The 17,297-nt window shown below is 31.8% G+C and overlaps 1 protein-coding gene and 1 long non-coding RNA gene across 3 annotated transcripts in view; one reads left to right on the top strand and one right to left on the bottom strand.

Moving 5' to 3' along the window:
* Positions 1-16,388, bottom strand: part of LOC129943983 (protein PALS1) — a 72,399-nt gene extending 56,011 nt beyond the window's left edge. For both annotated transcript variants that reach the window (XM_056053090.1, XM_056053091.1), the window contains exon 1: positions 15,237-16,388. The gene's annotated coding sequence lies outside the window, so the exon portion shown is untranslated. The remainder of the gene's footprint in view (positions 1-15,236) is intronic.
* LOC129943984 (uncharacterized) lies at positions 16,111-16,745 on the top strand. Its single transcript, XR_008781378.1, has 3 exons — positions 16,111-16,248; positions 16,313-16,565; positions 16,636-16,745. It is a non-coding gene; the product is annotated as an uncharacterized LOC129943984 (long non-coding RNA).
* Positions 16,746-17,297: the final 552 nt, after the last annotated feature.

Below are 17,297 nucleotides of genomic sequence, written 5' to 3'. Positions count from 1 at the left end.
CTTTTAGGATATTAAGATGCTTTCCTGAAACTGCTATAGCAACGTCGTCCGCATAGGCTATCACTCTGAAACCCTCCGCATCCAGACTAGTTAGGATAAAATATATTTGGCAGTTTTAAAATTTGTAAGAATAATTCAACTAACAAGTTTTTTTTACCCCACACGAAAACCTGCAAAATTTAATTAAGACAAATCGACATACGGCTTCTTTTTAAATAAATAAGATAAGATGAGATAAGTTAAATCTTACAACTTAAGATTTTAAAAAATACATACATATGTATATACATAAACGTATCAACTGAATATCGAAGAAAAAATTACATGTTTGGAAAACCATCGCAAATTTTTTGGAAAAAATTTTTCATGAATTTAGATAGGTTCAAAAAGGCTTGTTTATGTGTATTTTTTTAATTTTAAATAAATCAAATCTCAAAAACCTTATGTGACAGAGTAATTTTGAAGGGGTGTTTGAATTAATGCTATCAAAAACGTTCAAAAAAGTTCAATTTAATTGGAAAAACCAAATTCTTATCAAATATTTCTATTAAATACAAAATAACACACATTTGAAATTTGCTTTGCGTTACCTTTCTTTTATTTTTTTTTAAAGTGACGAAACCCGATTTAAAAAAAAAAGACTAACCAAAAATCTACAACTTCAGGCCAGCCCTCATAAAATTATGGCTCCATTGAATATGATAGAAGAATTGGTAGCTTGCCTTACCGAAAATAAGAACGAGTTTGCTCAATTACTTAAGCTTTATGTACATCTTTTAATTTCTTTGAAATTAAGGTTAAAATTAACATTTTCCATTAAATTTGAAATGTGCAAAGGAATTACCGATTCCTTAACCTGGAAAACCGCCGAAACTCCGAACAAGCTATCGACCAATATGTTTGCTTAGTTGTAAACAAAGTTTTCGAAAAAATGCAGATGAATTAGCAAGATTAGGGTCAATGCTTGACGTAAGCCAAGCTCAGCTAGTTAGCACCCCTACATAATTTTTAAAACAGGAAATCTTAAAAAGAATAACTAACTAACCTGCGGCACTACAAAAAAGATCTGGCCCTGTTTTAACAAACAAAGAACGGAAAGAATTATGCAGGTACACAAGGGATCACTTCGATCTTTTGTAAGCATAATCACCGGACATAATCTGCTAGGTTATCATATAAAAAAGATAAGAATCAGTTCAGATGATCTGTGCAGAGGATGCGGTGACGAGGAGGTGCATGAAGAGGCAGTGCCCGGGAAAAAAATATGTAGATGGCTCAGTCAGGGTTTGAAACCAAAACCTCTGCCATGACAGACCATCACGCCACGGGTTTACTACTTCATTTAATATATACTGCTATGATAAGTAATTATATAAGCTCGTAATTGTGAAATGTTATCAGGAAGAAATAAAAACCTAGTGTGAAGAGATACCAAATATTTATAGGAACCTTTTAAGAATCTGTCAAAAATAATCAGTCATCAATCATTTATTATAATTATTCAAAGTGTGCTTTAAAACAGGTTTTCTAATTACTATTCACACCTGTGTTTTTAAGAAGTTTTATTTTTCCACAAAAATAGTTAACAAAACTAAACAACTAATTTCTGTATTACAATGATAATTTATAGTTTTTTTTTTAAATTAAATTCCCATATTTTTTTCTGAGAAAAACAGCTTTCAAGCAATTTTAATTACATACATACATACATATGTACATACATACTCGTATAGGTAAGCAGTGTTTTATTCTGAAAAAGCCTTGTAATGAGCTCTGTCCCTTGCGGTTAATACGATCCTAAGGTATGAACATTTTACATGCATATTTATACGTGGAACTAAATAATATTTGTCTTGAACTTTGGGGTACTTATTCAAATAAGGGGTGTTTATTTTTGACGTGTGAATTTTAATCTGGCAATACTTTTTACCGATTTGGACAGCTATCACTTGATTTAGTTTGGTTTGCCATTTCAAACTAAATAGACTTACTTCTAAACAATGTTTGCAAGGCGTGCAAATGTTTTACAAAAATGATGAAGGAAACTTTTGGTGGCAATTTGACTATTTTGTGTGGTCTTGTAAGAAGTCGCTTGTCTAAGCAGATAAGTTTGAGACGATTGGCGTAATCGTCGAGCCAGTAGAGGCGGCTACTTGCCATTTTCAATAAGTAAACAAACTCGAATGATTTTTTTATGAAAAGGTTAAAGCAAAAATAAACCAAAAATAAAGAGGCTGGAATGCGCCCCACACTGATAACTTCCCATCCCGCCTGTCAATTTGCCCTGTTTTAAACTTTAACATAATATTCATAATATTTTGTGTGAGATAAATAATTTGAAGTCAATATCACTCTCTGTTTTATAATAATTCTTGAGTCGAAAACCATTTCTAATCAGTTTTTTGTTGTTTTTTTAGGTTTTCGTCTTTTTCAAAAACGAATTGTCAGCTGAATTTTTGTAATAAATTAACAACCAGATTTGGCTTACGTTTTTTTTTAGATTTTAATGAAAAAATGTACTGTTTGATTCTTAGTTTTTTTTATAAAATTAAATAAAAATAAAGCCAATATCTTTAATTTTCAAAAAGATTTTTAAGTCGAAAATCTATTTTTACAATCTTTTAGTAATGTGCTTTTTTTTAGGTTTTTAATTTTTTATTGCCGAGAGTCCTTTTTGCTTCTTTCTGCATTATAAACTCTATGATATCATATATTTAAAGTCGATATCTCCACTGGTTCTTGAGATATGGACGACGAAAAAAGGCTTCCCTCTCGTACGGACGCCTAACAAACAAACGTACCTACACACGCACACAGAAATTTCTCTGAAAATCTTTTATTTAGATTCTAGAGACCTTGAAACTTCGAGAGATGTTAAATTTTCAATTCGACAAATCGGACCAATTACAATAATCACCTATGGGAAGTTAAAAAGTGATATTTTCAAAATAAAACTCAGGAACCTACCGAGAATTAAAGTTAGATTCGCAGTTAATATGCTTTTTACACCAAACCCAAAACCCGGTTTTCGTGAAAATATCGGTTTTCGCCGAAAACCTACATCGAAAACTCAAGTTTTGCCATACATTTTTGGTAAACCACAAGTTTTCGTAAACCACAAGTTTTATATAAAACCTCTCGAAAACTAGCTGCAATTCAAAGTTGAACTAGACAAACAAACCTTTCGAAACAAAACAGCTGATGCGTGTTGTCAAAACAAATATTTCATTTTGAAATAAATTTGGTCGTGGTAAGTGATATTATTTATACAATTTCCTTAGGTTAGGTAAGGTTATAGTTTAATGGCCAGTTTAATGGCCCATTGTGATACCACATGAATCTTGAGGCTTCCTTCTAAGTTCAGTGGAACCAGTTTGAGTCCCTTTAGAAACGTGAGAGGCTGATTATGCTGATCGTTAAAGAAGAATTCTCCTAGGTAATTCTTGCGTTTTTGAGCTTCTGCAAATGTCATTTGAGAATACGCCTAGCCACGTGGCGTGCTTTCCTATAAGACAGTGTCCGGTTATGACACCTATTATCCAGCTTATATGCGATCTGCTTCGAGAGAGCAAGCAACTTGAACGTTTTAAATTCAGTGTTAGCCAGATGTTTCTTGTGACTTGACACGTGGTGATGTTGTTCCACCTGGTGCCTGCCCTCCTCACAGCGTCTTTCATTAGCAACAGTTTACAAGTAGCGATTGGTATGCCAGTACTTGCCAAACGTGGTAGGATGGGCTGTACTGTACCGTTCCTGGCGAGTTCATCTGCCTTACAGTTACCTGGAATGTCTCTATGGCCCGGCACACAGCAAAGGTGAATATTAAACTGTTGTGCCATCTCCATTAGAGATGATCGACAGTTATGGACTGTTATAGAGTTTGTAGAGACAGAGTTCAGAGATTTGATAGTGGTCTGGCTATCTTAGAAAATACAATTTTCTCATAAAATAAGAATTAATGGTTTTTGTTTTTTATTTACAGAATATGGAAAATTTCCCAAGGTCGAGAATAAAAGCCCCAGTGACTATTTGCGGCACTGGCGGTTCTTTTATGATCCCCCAGAGTTTCAAACGCTCTTTGTTAAGCGAGGAACCGGAATTCAATATGGCGTTTCCAAGGAATGCGTCTTCCAACTCGTCGCCACAAATATGGTCGACGCTTTCGCTTACTACCTAGAGAATGACTTTCCGGTAACTCCGTTCAATCACAAGGGTTTGGCAGATATGAGAAAGACATTAAGTTCATTTGTGGAGGAGAATAAGTATGAAAGGAAATCTCTGGTGGATGCTTAGTCGCAGCGAGCTAGGAAAATGTGCGCCAAAGCATTCCACAACGTGGGAATCGTTGTTCCAGTGAATAAAACCACAACAGTGGGCTATCGCCCCTTGATGGACATCGATGCGAACATCAAGAAGATCCTAAGAGCTTTGGACGAGTTCATAAAGGAAGAAGCCAAAGAGTTAGTCATAAAGAAATTGCAGACTATCATAACAGCTTCAGTGGTCGCTTTGGATGAGTGTGATTTTGGTACGAATCTGGAACTAGGAATTGACCTTTTCTGCTCCGGCCATAAGGACCTACACGAAATCGTTCAGAATCTTCTCAACCCCGCCTATAAGCTGCTTGGACGGCCAGAATACATGGCGATTCTGAAGGCACATTTGGCCAACAGAAGCAATAGTCATAAGCAGTATTTTGGATTGAGTTTGTTGTGAATAAAAAGAAAATTTTTTAAATAAAATTAATTTTCGTTTTTTATTGCTTTGATCGTATATTTTCTACACAATAAGCTTCTCTTTGGTGAATTGTTCTGACCGGTTGAAGTGAACAAAGAGGATAGCTGCATTCATGTCGTGAGCCCATTCCACCCGTCCCAAGAACTTCAGTTGATACTCTTCGAAACGATCTAGTGTTACGGCCTTATCTGCACTGATATGCTGCTCTATCACAGCACAGGAAAGGATTATCGACTCGAGGGTGTCGACGGCAAAGAAACATCCTTAGAAGAATGATTTCACTTCAAAAATTTTCAAATCTTCACTGTGTGAAAGGAAGTACTTGGATATTTTCATTTTATCCGCATCCAAAACGGTGGATGGTGATATACTGGGAGTTTTTTTGTATATTTGTATCGAAACGTTTGTTAAACCCCTCAATGACTGGTCGTTCCCATTCGTTCTTTTGGAGCTCGTATAGATCTTTACCTTCCTGAAAATCAACTTGATAAGTACCTACATAAGGATAAAGTTTGTATCTTGCATTTCCAGATCCTTTAGTTCATTGCATAGTGTACCGAAAGTTCTGCGGCTCATTCTAAAATATTTTTTTCATCAATACAAAATTTTACAGCCGGTGTTAAACAACTTTAAATGTCAAATGAAAACGTGTAAATGTTCGGTGTGAACGATTTGCGGGTTTTTGAAAACTTCTTGCCGAAAACCCGGTTTTGGGTTTGGTGTACAAAGCCTATAACATAGGTACATATTTCAATTGAAAATATTTTTCCTCCAAAATGTGGACTCCTTGAAGCTTTTGGGCCTATTCGAACATTATTACAGTTAGACCAAACAAAAAGATTTATTAGATCCGACTTCTGCTCTGTTTTTTATTCAAATATTAATTTCCAAAGTTTATTTCCTATATATTTATTCCCTATTCTGATTATTACCCAAATATGAATTAAACTGGCACAAAAGCACATGAAGTTTAAGAGAACAACGTCTATAAAGGCCGTTTACTAAAAAAAGCTATTTACATTTTATTTTCTTTAAGACTCTAAAGTAAAATAGGTACATAAATAATTGCGTTTCATAGAATCGAACGTTTTAAGATTTCTCGATAAAAAATAAAAAACACTTTTTACTACAGTGACACTTACTTGCCGACGAGCGACGACGCGGACGACCTGAATTAAGTGATGCAGAGTGTTCAATTCAAATAATCCAATGTAACAAAAAGTTGTATGTAAATTAGGTTAAAAGGGTATAGTAAATATTACACTTGTATAAGATAAAATTGTTGTAAGAACGCTTAGAAATATACATACATATATATAAACCTCGTGGAAAAACAACAACAAAAAAGTTAATAATACAGAAAAAAGTCAAAAGTTCTGCTGTAAGAGGAAACCATACAATTTTTGGTTTTGTTAGAGTCAGTGCAATTGTGGCGGTGGTGGCAGTGGCGGCAGGCGGTAAGTCAATTCAAAGAGTAAAAAAGAAAGAACGAAGAAGTGGTTAATGCAATTAACAAATACCACAAGAAAGACAACAAAACGAAGAGACTGATGAATAAATCATAACAAACGGCAATGAGTTTATAACTTTTGAAGGTGCGGTACGGAACTACCCACACCACAGCACACCACACATTCATGGTGAGATTTGCAATAAAAACATGATACAAAAAAGGACACCTACGTTCACAGGTCCGCAATATATGAAGAACAAAGTTGTTTTTCAATATAGGCAGATTATGTTTATTAGGGCTCTTTTAAAAAGGATTTTGCAGAACATTACTATACATTTATTAACCTTACAGAAGTAAAAATAGTAAACAAAGTAGATTTTTTTTTATAATAAGCGTACACTTCAGGGGATAATAATACCCTTATTATGTGGGAGAGAGGGGTTGAAAGGAGATGTCGGTGCACAATTTTTTTGAATTCCTGAATAATGCAATGACTGGGAAAGACAGAGTGTGGCGTTGCATTCCACATTCGCGTAGTATGGCTAAAGAACGAATCTCTGTACTTGACAGTACGACCGCAGTTGTACTCGAGGGTATACACGCAATGGAACACTATATATATATATATATTTTTCAATAATCAGCCAGCACTAAAAGGGTTTTGTATACCTTTAATATGCCAAAGACACAGTGTGAGCATTAGAAAAAGAGGGAAGGGTTGGATAGGTGGTGTCGGTGTACATTTATTTGAATTCCTGAACATTGCAATTACAGGGAAAGGCTTTCCACATTCACGTAGTACGGCTAAAAAATGAATCTCTGTACTTCTGTACTGTAGTACGGCCGAAGTTGGGCTCAAGGGCAAACTGATGGGCATTCATAGAAGCGCGGGTATTACGGTTAAATTGTTTGAGGGGAGGAATGCAACTGGATTTTTCACATAGCATTTACATGAAAATATAAATACTCGGTAGCCATCTTGATTAGCCTACAAGCGAAATTGAACAGCTGTTGTAGGATGGTATTCGAAGTTTGTGTGAAGTGGCCTCCGAAAATTCATTTGTTAATTTTTAAAATGCGTGAAAACCAGCCAAAAATTATTGTTTCAATTTCATCGGCATAACAAATAACTATATAAAGAAAAGAGTTTTTGATGGTGATCCGTACGAAATACGAAAGATTTATGTATATCTTTAAATAGAGTGTTTTTGAAATACGCCTTGAAACTTTTTCTTTATTAGTCTGATCATGTAAATTTCTACTTTATTCACCTATGGAGAAAAGGAGAAGACAAAAAATAGTGATAATCTTTAGCTTGTTGCATTACTATTGATATACATACTCATAATAACATTCATACATATGATATACATTATGTATCTGTGCGACGACGTCTATATGAAAAATAACATTGAAGAAAAATCACAGAAACAAAATAAATAAGAAGACATAGAGCTATCACAATGAAACAATGTTGTAAAAGAAATTTTAAGACATTTTCTATGAAAAGAAAACTGTTGTGATTAAGTGACAATAAATCGCAATTAAAAATGCGTAACTACTATTATGTCTTTCTACTTTATGACAATATGATAATATGGATACGGAATGGATACTATAGAATTTTTGTCAGTATAATTAAAATACATAGCTGTATGTTAAAAAAGCCTCTTAAATAGTTGAGACAAAATGTTTAGTCGTGGACTTTTTATGTTTTCTAATCTATTTTGAAGTTTATAAATGTTCTGATTTCAGTTAGAATTATTTTTAATATGTAGAAATAAACTAGTAAGACAATTTGGAGGGAAGTTTGGAGTTTTTGTTTTGTCCCTTTTCAGTGAATTTGTTGGAAATGTTAGAAACTATTTTCTAAAAACTTGAGCCCTTAATACTAGCATCAAAGTCTTGCCTATTAAATTTTAAAATATCTCATATAAAATACGAGTAAAATTTGTTTGTTTGTATCTACCCATAGGATGTCTGATTTGTTGACATTTCTCGACGTTTCAAGGTCAGTATAGTCTAAATAAAATATAATAGTAGAGATATCGTAGTACCCGTGGCATGATGGTAAGTGCGTTGGACTGTCATGCGAGACGTCTTGGGTCCGATCCCTGCCTGTGCCACCTAAAGTTTTATTCACGGGTACCATAGCAATCTAACCCATAATATCACTCGAACTAATAATGCTGAAGACCTGAATTAAATTGTATATTATACATTGTGACATGTATAACCATACTAAAAAATTGAATTAACAATTTTATGTATGCAACGATTTAGACATCTGGTAAAATTTTGAGAAAATTCGAATTGACTGTTTTTTTTTGCAACGAAAACTTGGCACATATTCAAAAATTAAAAATATTGGCCTCCAAACTGATTTATCTTAGGGAAAATAAAGTTTTCGAGATTCAGTAATTTTTAACTTCCCATTGAAAATTTTGACATTTCTTGACGTTTCAAGGTCCCTAGAGTCGAAATAAAAGATTTTTAGAAATATGTCGTTTTTTTCATCGTCCATAGCTCAAGAACTAGAAGAGATATCGACTACAGATAATAAGGCAGAAAGACGCAGAAAGGGCTCTCAAGAAAATTACATGTGTAGTTTTTTTACCATAGCAGTTTAAAAAAAGGTGAATATCTCTGAACCAAACACGCTAGAGACTTGAATTAAATTTTACATAATCTAATGTAACGTGATAACAAACAAGTCTATTTTTTTGAAAAAAAAAATCCAGTTAACGGTTTTTTTCATAAAATAAAGAAACTGAAAAAAAAATTTGTCACCTCGAAAATTTTACGAATACAAAATGATTTTATCTCCAAAACAATTTTGTGCAACGAAAAATAACGTTTTTCACATATGGTAAAATTTTGAGAAAAATCGAATTGACAGTCTTTTTTACAAAAAATAAAAACCTAGCAACAAAACAATGCTAACATTTGGTAAAAATTTAATAAAATAGCTTTTCAAAAATTAAAAATATTGTCTTCAAACTTTTTTTATTTCACAGAAAATATTGTTTTCGATATTCAGCAGTTTTTTATAAAAATCCAACAGTCTGTTTTTCATAAAAAAATAAACTCTCCAAAAATTGTACGCAAATTTGGTAAAAATTGATGTTCGGTTCTTGATATATCTCAAATTAATTTTATTTATCCAATTTGTAAAAATCTAAGAAATGCTACTTAAATTGGTATGAATTTGTTTTGACTAAAAATCTATTTAACAAAACTAAGTTTTCAAACTAAACTATTTCTTTATGTGAAAAATAGCTATAATTTTCAAATTTTTAAGAATAATTCAACTGACAAATTTCTTAACACACCATGAAAACCTAAAAACTTTTAAGCAAGACTAATCGACAGACGAGATGGGAAGTTATCAGTGTTATCAGTCGCATCCCAGCCTCTTTTATTATTTAAAATTCGATTCAAATTCCGCGGAGTTGAATTTGACAGAATCGTATTGAGTATTGAACTCTCTACAAAAGAATCTATTGTGGTTTGTGCTAACTCTCATTTCATTCTTAATAACAATTTCACTGTAATGGGGGGTAACGGTAGTATAGAATTAGTTATGAATATCACCACCTTCACCTTAAATAGTTTACAATAATGTAATTTGACAAAACAAAGTTAACCAAAGCAACGCGTGGCCGGGTCAGCTAGTCTTTTATAAAATACTATAAACTTTTAAACTGAATATTAAAAACAGGGATTATAGATTTGTAAAGTTTTATGACATTCGTAAAAAAATAACATCGAAAATGCAACCCAAGTTGCAGATTGATGTGCTACACATAAAAAATAATTTTTAAATGTCAATATAAAAAAATTAGAGCTAGACAATTTTTGAACTTTTGTTGTAAATCACAACTTATACCTTTAGTTAAAACAACAATTTAAAGCAGTACATCATCTTAAAAAACCATGTACCTACTTAACTAGGTGATGAATGTAGTTAACAGGGTGACATTGATTTACATATATGTATATAACACAGGATAACATTTTCCAAAGATAGCTTTTTTAATTATTCCTAAATTGAATAGCATTAATGCAATTCAGTTATGTTATGTAAAAAAGTAAATGAAAGGGGTTAATTTTAATAATAAATTCATAATGATGAACAGAATTAAATTTGTCAGTAATTTGCGAAAAGTTATCAGCTTTTCTGTAAGGTTTTAATAAAATTCAATAAATCAATGTGAACTTCAAATATTTATTGTGTCTTTGAGCACTGAATCGATGGGACAAAAAACTCCAGACAACATTTAGTACAAAATGAGAAATTTCTATTTTTTTAATATCCACTAAGGCATATCCACACTTTTTCGTTCAAAACTGATCCTCAGTTAAAAGTAAAAAATAAAATTCGAAAGCCCTCTCGCTGAAAAACTTCTACGCGTGCTGATAGGACCATCGTGAGAAAGAGTTTTATCGACCAGTTTGAATCATTGCGTATCATCATGAGCGAAATCTATGAAGAATTTAGTTCAAACAATTCGAGTAGGCTTGTAAGAAGGCGACTCAATGATCCTTAAAAAATTTGATGCATTAGAAGGCTCGATTAGATTCGCGAAAACCCACCTAAGGAAAGATATACACTTTTGGAAAAGATTTGCCAATGAAACGAATTTAAAACACTTTTCAATTGTCTATTTTGTTTTCATCTTCAAATTTGTGAACTGTTTTCTCTGGAAATTGTTAATTAACATAAATGTACGTTTGTATATTTTTTGCCGGCTTATAACTACCTAAAACTATCATATGAAAAAAAGAAGAAAGACAATTCATTTTTATATTGCTGGTTGCTTTAATGCAGTAGTAATTGATTAATAATAAAACTGGTATTGTGATGGAGTTGATCACGTGGCTTCCGGTAGGTCGATGTGTACAACATTAATTTAAAATAAAATGAAGACTTAACACAAAATTAATACCTAGTTGAATTGAATATACATTTTTTAATTGCTGTTTTAGTTTTAAGTTGAAAATAATGATAACAATGCATTATGTTATTAAATAAAATGGAAACTATTTACATTTAAACACGTTCTTGTTCGTAGATTCATAATTTGGAAATATAAGATATTATAGTCTAACCTTTATAATAGAATTATAGTAAAAGCTTTGGTATCTTTTTGTACACAAAAAAAAACTAGATAAACAAGAGTAGACAATTCTGTGGCAAGTGTTGCCAAGTGTTCGTAAAAGTGTGTATCTCAAATGTTTATTTTTTTAGAACAAATTGTTTCATTATTTAAGATAACATTAATATGAAATAGAAAATAGGCGGATTAAACAAAACATATTTATATAATGTTCGGCTATCTTAAACATCGAAAGAATATGACTTTAGAGTACAATTTGTTTTTTAATCTGATTCTATCTCTGCCTTTGAAACGACGCTGTTTATTTTTGCATCACTAAACGTACCCGTAAAGTAATTTTAGTTATTAATTTTGCTTTCTTTATTATACAATTGATGGCAAAATTTTATTGGGGCGTATACATTCTGCTGCTTATTTACAAAATTTGTAATGACTGTCAGAAGTTTTGCAGATGATTTCGAATTCAAATGACGCTATAGAACAGCAACATTTTCCAACCAAGTGGTAGTGAAGCTAAACAAAATACAGTGACAAATTAAGGAAAAGATATTTTAAAGAATCTTTATAAACAATACTGCAATCGGTTACAGCATTTATATCAAAAAAACAAAAACGATATCAGCGATCACTTTAAAATTTCAATGCCTCTGTTAGTAGTGTGCTTGTGCAAAAAAACGAATTTGGAATTTGAAATGTCACTTTTAAAAATGGAAACCGAAAACTAAATTTATTTCGCTCAATAAAGTTTTGATTGTTTATTTATTATGTTATTTTCCATGTATTCTTCTAAAATTAGCTTTAAACATAAAGTGCACTGTTTAGTTAAGCAGAAAACGTCCTAAATTGCAATCGCACTTTAATTACTGTATCTAGTTAGATTTCTAAATAATACCACATTTTAGAATCTCCCTTAGTTTTCGTAAATTTTGCAAAGGTACATAAGTTAGTTTATTTTCCTATATATGAAGTTCTGAAAATGTTGCATTAATAAAATAAATTAGGTGGCTCAACAGTACGTTGAGAACTAGGCCCTAGGCAGTACAACTTTCAACTATTTCTGCGTTGATTACTGATTACTGTTGTCAGGGATGGAGGGGACTTACAGTCTTAAGCCGAATCCGAACTGCTGATTTGAGAAAGCATTTTTGGCGAATTTGTCAATTTCTCGCAGGATGCAGTACCCGTTTTAAACTTTAGATGGCACTTTCAGGGATTGAACTAAGACCTCTAGCGTGACAGTCCAAGGCACTTTTTTTTAAATTAATTTGTTTTAATTTTACCTTAAAACTATCTTAAAGTTAGACAAAATTCATAAAACTAGCCTAATTAACCATAACTTACAACTAACATCAACTTAAAACTAAGTCAAAGGCACTAAAAATAACGTTTTAGATTTAATTTTTGGTGCTAATATCGAACTATAGCGGATCCAGTTGGGTCGTTCGAGTCTTGACAAACCCCTCCCTGGGAGATTTTGTTTTAAATTTTTCCTAGACATTCCTTTGAACTCGAAACTTATATTATTGCGTTAATGGATATGACTTTCTTATATTTTATATTATTTATTTTTGTATACGTGAAAATAAAATTTGTATTTATCTGCTTCAAACGTTGTTGCTTACAATACTACTTTGAACCGAGGACTGGACCAAGAACATGATATGAATCGGTAATCCAGCCCTTTTCCAATCGCTCATCAACTTTTGACCAATTACCGATCGAGGGGGGTCATATCAGCCATAAATTGTATACATTTAAGTTGTATAAGTAAAGATTTCATCTAAATACCATAAAATCTCTGAACTACTTTAATTTAGCTCATAAATATTGTTGGAATTTTGTAATTAAGTGCATTTTTTTGGTATTCCATATATAGTACAGTGAGAAATTGTCAACAAAACGATCCGCAGTAGCCAGATTTTTGTATTTAAAAATTGGTACGACTCAAAGAAGATCTGTCAGAATAATAATAAAAAAAACACACAAATAGAAGAAAGTTTTGTGAAGATCAAATGTTAAAATTAACTTAGCAAACAAACTAGTAAAATGGACAATTTTCAAGAAGAAATGGTAAGAAAACATCTGGATATTGAGATTCTATCAAAAAAATGTTCATTTAACAATTACTCAAGAAGGGGGCTTGTTCGTAGACTGCTACATTAATATGTGTTGTTGGAGCAAGCTTGAAGCTCACCTCAATTCTTTATATACCTGAACCGAGTTGAAATGAGCTTGATTCGCCTCGATTTCGGTCGGGGATCGGAGTTGAGTCAAAATTTGAGAAGAAAATCCTGTTTGGAAAAGTTGGTTTAACAGATAATGCATAATGGTCTGTTTATTTGCATGTTTGTGTACCAAAAAAAATAGTTTTCTTTAAATCAAATTACAAACAAAAATGGACATGGAGTTGGTAGCACATTCTTATATGGTGCTGTACTAATCAGTTCTTCATTGTATAACACGAATTAAACTTGCACTTCATAAGAAACATCAAAACACAATATGCATTTTAGAAAGTGCTATCATTTTAATAATTTTAAATCTTCTTGTGCGGTGGAAACACCAAACAAATTTATTTAATCTTAACTGAGATAAACCTTTGATGGAAACATAGAAAAACTTAATTATCATTTTTATTGTTTTCCCTTGCATTTTCAGTAACAAAACTAAATAATATCAACAGTAATAGATTGATTTTTGTCCCTAATGGAAAACACATACATAATTCCAAATGCACAACTACTTAACGAACAAATGCAATATCAATCGTAGAAACATTTAAAAATGAAATCACATAAGATCCATTCGAGATTTGTATAAATGTCAAAACCCCATCCATAGTAAGATTCTACTCTAACTTTTATCGGTGTTATTCATACTATGGATATTGCTTTTGTTATTCGTGAAAAATCCTACTATACTATGGATAGATTTCCAACAAACACGGGTAATGTAGGGAGTCATCCAAATTAAAAAGTTAGACCATATGTTGCTGGAGAACAGTGTTCCAAAATAATCTAATAATTTGAGTTCCCACTTAAGCTCTCGAAATATGTAAGTATGTGAACTTACAACCCCCTGCCCCCTTTCTACGCTTAAAAGTCTAGAACCGCCGAATCTGAACTCCGATTTTAAAATTATACTCGTATTTAAAAATACTTTGTATCAGCTTAATTATTTCACATTTTTCTACTTGTTTCAACAACGCTTTCGTTATAATAACAAATACATATAACTCTAAAAACTATTTTTTTTTGTTTTTTGTTTTCAGATATCAAAAACTAGAATTAAAACTACTAATGTCATCGAAAGCCTTCAGATATGAATAATTTAGTTGATAATGGTTACAAAACCTTTGAACAGTGTTATAAACTTAAGTATGCGATCGTATGAGTTAAACAATGTACATAAGTCTTTCACGATTTGATCACCACCATTAAATCAATCAATTAAATAATTGTTTTTCAAATTTTCAGTAAAAAAAACAAATAATCAGAAATGTAATTTCTAACCGTGGCAACACTATATTCACTGTTGACAGAGCTTTTTGAGAAAAAAAAATATTTATACATTTTTCAAAGGGGAATTCCTCAAAACTCCAAATGCAAATTGACTTGTGAATCAAGTTGCGAGTAGTTCTAAGAACTTTACATTTCTTTTCCGGTTTCTATAACATCTTTTATCCCACTACCTACCTATCACAGTTTTAAATGTAATTCAAATAGGTAGGTATATATTTTTGTGTATAGGCACTTTTCATACCTTTTGTTTTTAATTATTGTTTTTTATTTAAATACAAAAATGTTAAAAGTATTTGAGGGGCCGCACCCAGAAGTCTCACTTGCTGTCAAATTTACTATTTTTATAAAACATAATATTAAGAAGCAGATAGGTATAGGTACGAGTATTTACTTTATTTCACAAACCTTATCAGACCATTTGATGATAAAATTTTTCTGCTGCAAGGTGCGATTTTTTGTTTCTTTTCTCCAGCCGTGAGATTAAATGTTGAGTTAACAATTATTATTTAAGCAAACACACAAAATTTTTATAATTCTGCTTAAATTTGAGTTGTTTTACTCACTTTACATTCTTTCACATACACAATCACAACAACGAAACGAAACGACACTAAATTTTAAGTTACACCATGAAGGTAAATGATTACAGTAAGTGCATAGAATAAAACAAAAATTGAAAAAAAAAAGAACTCGAAAAACTGCAATCGTAATCAGAATTCAGAATAGTTTAGTTATCCGTGATTCCTATTCCACCAATTTGGATGCTGTATTGAATAAAGATGCAGGTAAGTAGGTAGATAGATAGGTTGGAAGCTTTGTAGATTGTTTTGTAGTAAAATCACAAGAAAATGTAGTGGTACTTTGATGACCGACGTGGTAGAATAGTAGTAGTAAGGTATTATACATATGCAGATACTTTTTTAGATAAAGATACGTAAGGTAATCACGATCACTTAATGGACGTAGACATTCTTCACTTTTTGGTAAGATTGGGTATTTTTAATAAATTATTAATCACTCAAAAACACAAATCGCGATCCGTGAATTAAATTCGAAATTACACACGGATTGGAATTAAAATAACCTGGATTCGTAGCAGAGCAGGTAGAGTGGTCATTTTCTCTTTGGTTATTTCAAAAAATAAAATATTTCCAATTTCATATTAGGAACAAATCCAAAATCCAATTAGAAAAAAATCAATTTTCCACCAATGGAATCCACAAGTTTATTTGCTGCTCTATGTTATGTTTTGTTTCTTAGTTCTGTGTTTTGTGGTCGGGGGCGGTTAAAGTGATAATCCAATTAAAGAGAATGAGATACTTTATTGATGTTCTTGATGAAAATTTATGCTTGGAATTATTGTGGACAGTTTTTTTTAGTTGAAGTTAAAGAAGAAGTCAACAGGAAATATTATTGGGTTCGGAGAAATTTATTAAAAAAAATGAAATCCGTCCGAACGATAACAATATAATATCTTATAGGTATCCAACCAATTCCAATAAGACGAATATTTGGACACGGCACACACATACAGACGAACGTATGCAGTGTACGTATGTATGAGGTAGCCTTTTCTAATACGAACACGAAACGAAAAACGATGAAGTCTAGAAAATCTAACCAACGACAGCGACTGAGAGACTCTAACTAACTAAATAAAAATAACTGAAACTGAACAGTAACGGTATGCTGGCTGGTGAGTTGTAGTTTTGGATGTTGGACTAGTATACATAGGTAGTGTATCTTGTCTTTTATGAAGGTATCGTAGAGAGTATAGTATTAGTATCTAGATTGTTTTTTTAAGTCTAACAGAAAAAGTTGTTGCCTCGATCTATCTGTGAACTGTGAGTGCTGAGACTGGAACTGGAAGTGACTTGATTGAGTCACGAACGCAGGCACAATTTGATGTTGACGGAGTGAATAACAGAGCTGTCGACTTATTTTTTAGAATTGTTTGGTATTTAAATTTTCATAAATACTTAGGTTGAAATTAACTACGAAAATAGATGATTTGGACTTTTGGAAATTAAACTATTGATGGGCAATTGAAATTATTAAAAAAAAGAGGTTGGGATGCGACCAACACTGATAACTTCCCATCCCGTATGTCAATTTGTCTTGCTTAAAAGTTTGTAGGTTTTCGTGTTGGGTTAAAAAATTGCCAGTTTACTTCTTAAAAATTTTAAAATTACCAACAATAGATTTTTAGTCGAAAACAAATTTTTACCAATTTAAGAAGTATTCCTTAAATTTTTACAAAGTGGATGAATGAAAATAATTTCAGAGATATGAAGAACCGAATATCAATTTTTACCAAATTTGCGTGCTATTTTTTGTAGATTTTATTTTTTTAATGAAAAAACGGACTGTTGAATTTTTATAAAAAAAAATATTGAATATCGAAAACAATATTTTCTGTGAAAAAAAAATGTTTGAAGACAATATTTTTAATTTTTGAAAAGTTAT

The sequence above is a fragment of the Eupeodes corollae genome, chromosome 2 (genome assembly GCF_945859685.1).
Source record: "Eupeodes corollae chromosome 2, idEupCoro1.1, whole genome shotgun sequence".
Taxonomy (NCBI): domain Eukaryota; kingdom Metazoa; phylum Arthropoda; class Insecta; order Diptera; family Syrphidae; genus Eupeodes; species Eupeodes corollae.
Note: the sequence above shows the minus strand (reverse complement) of the source record. Positions and strands in the feature narration are given on the sequence as shown.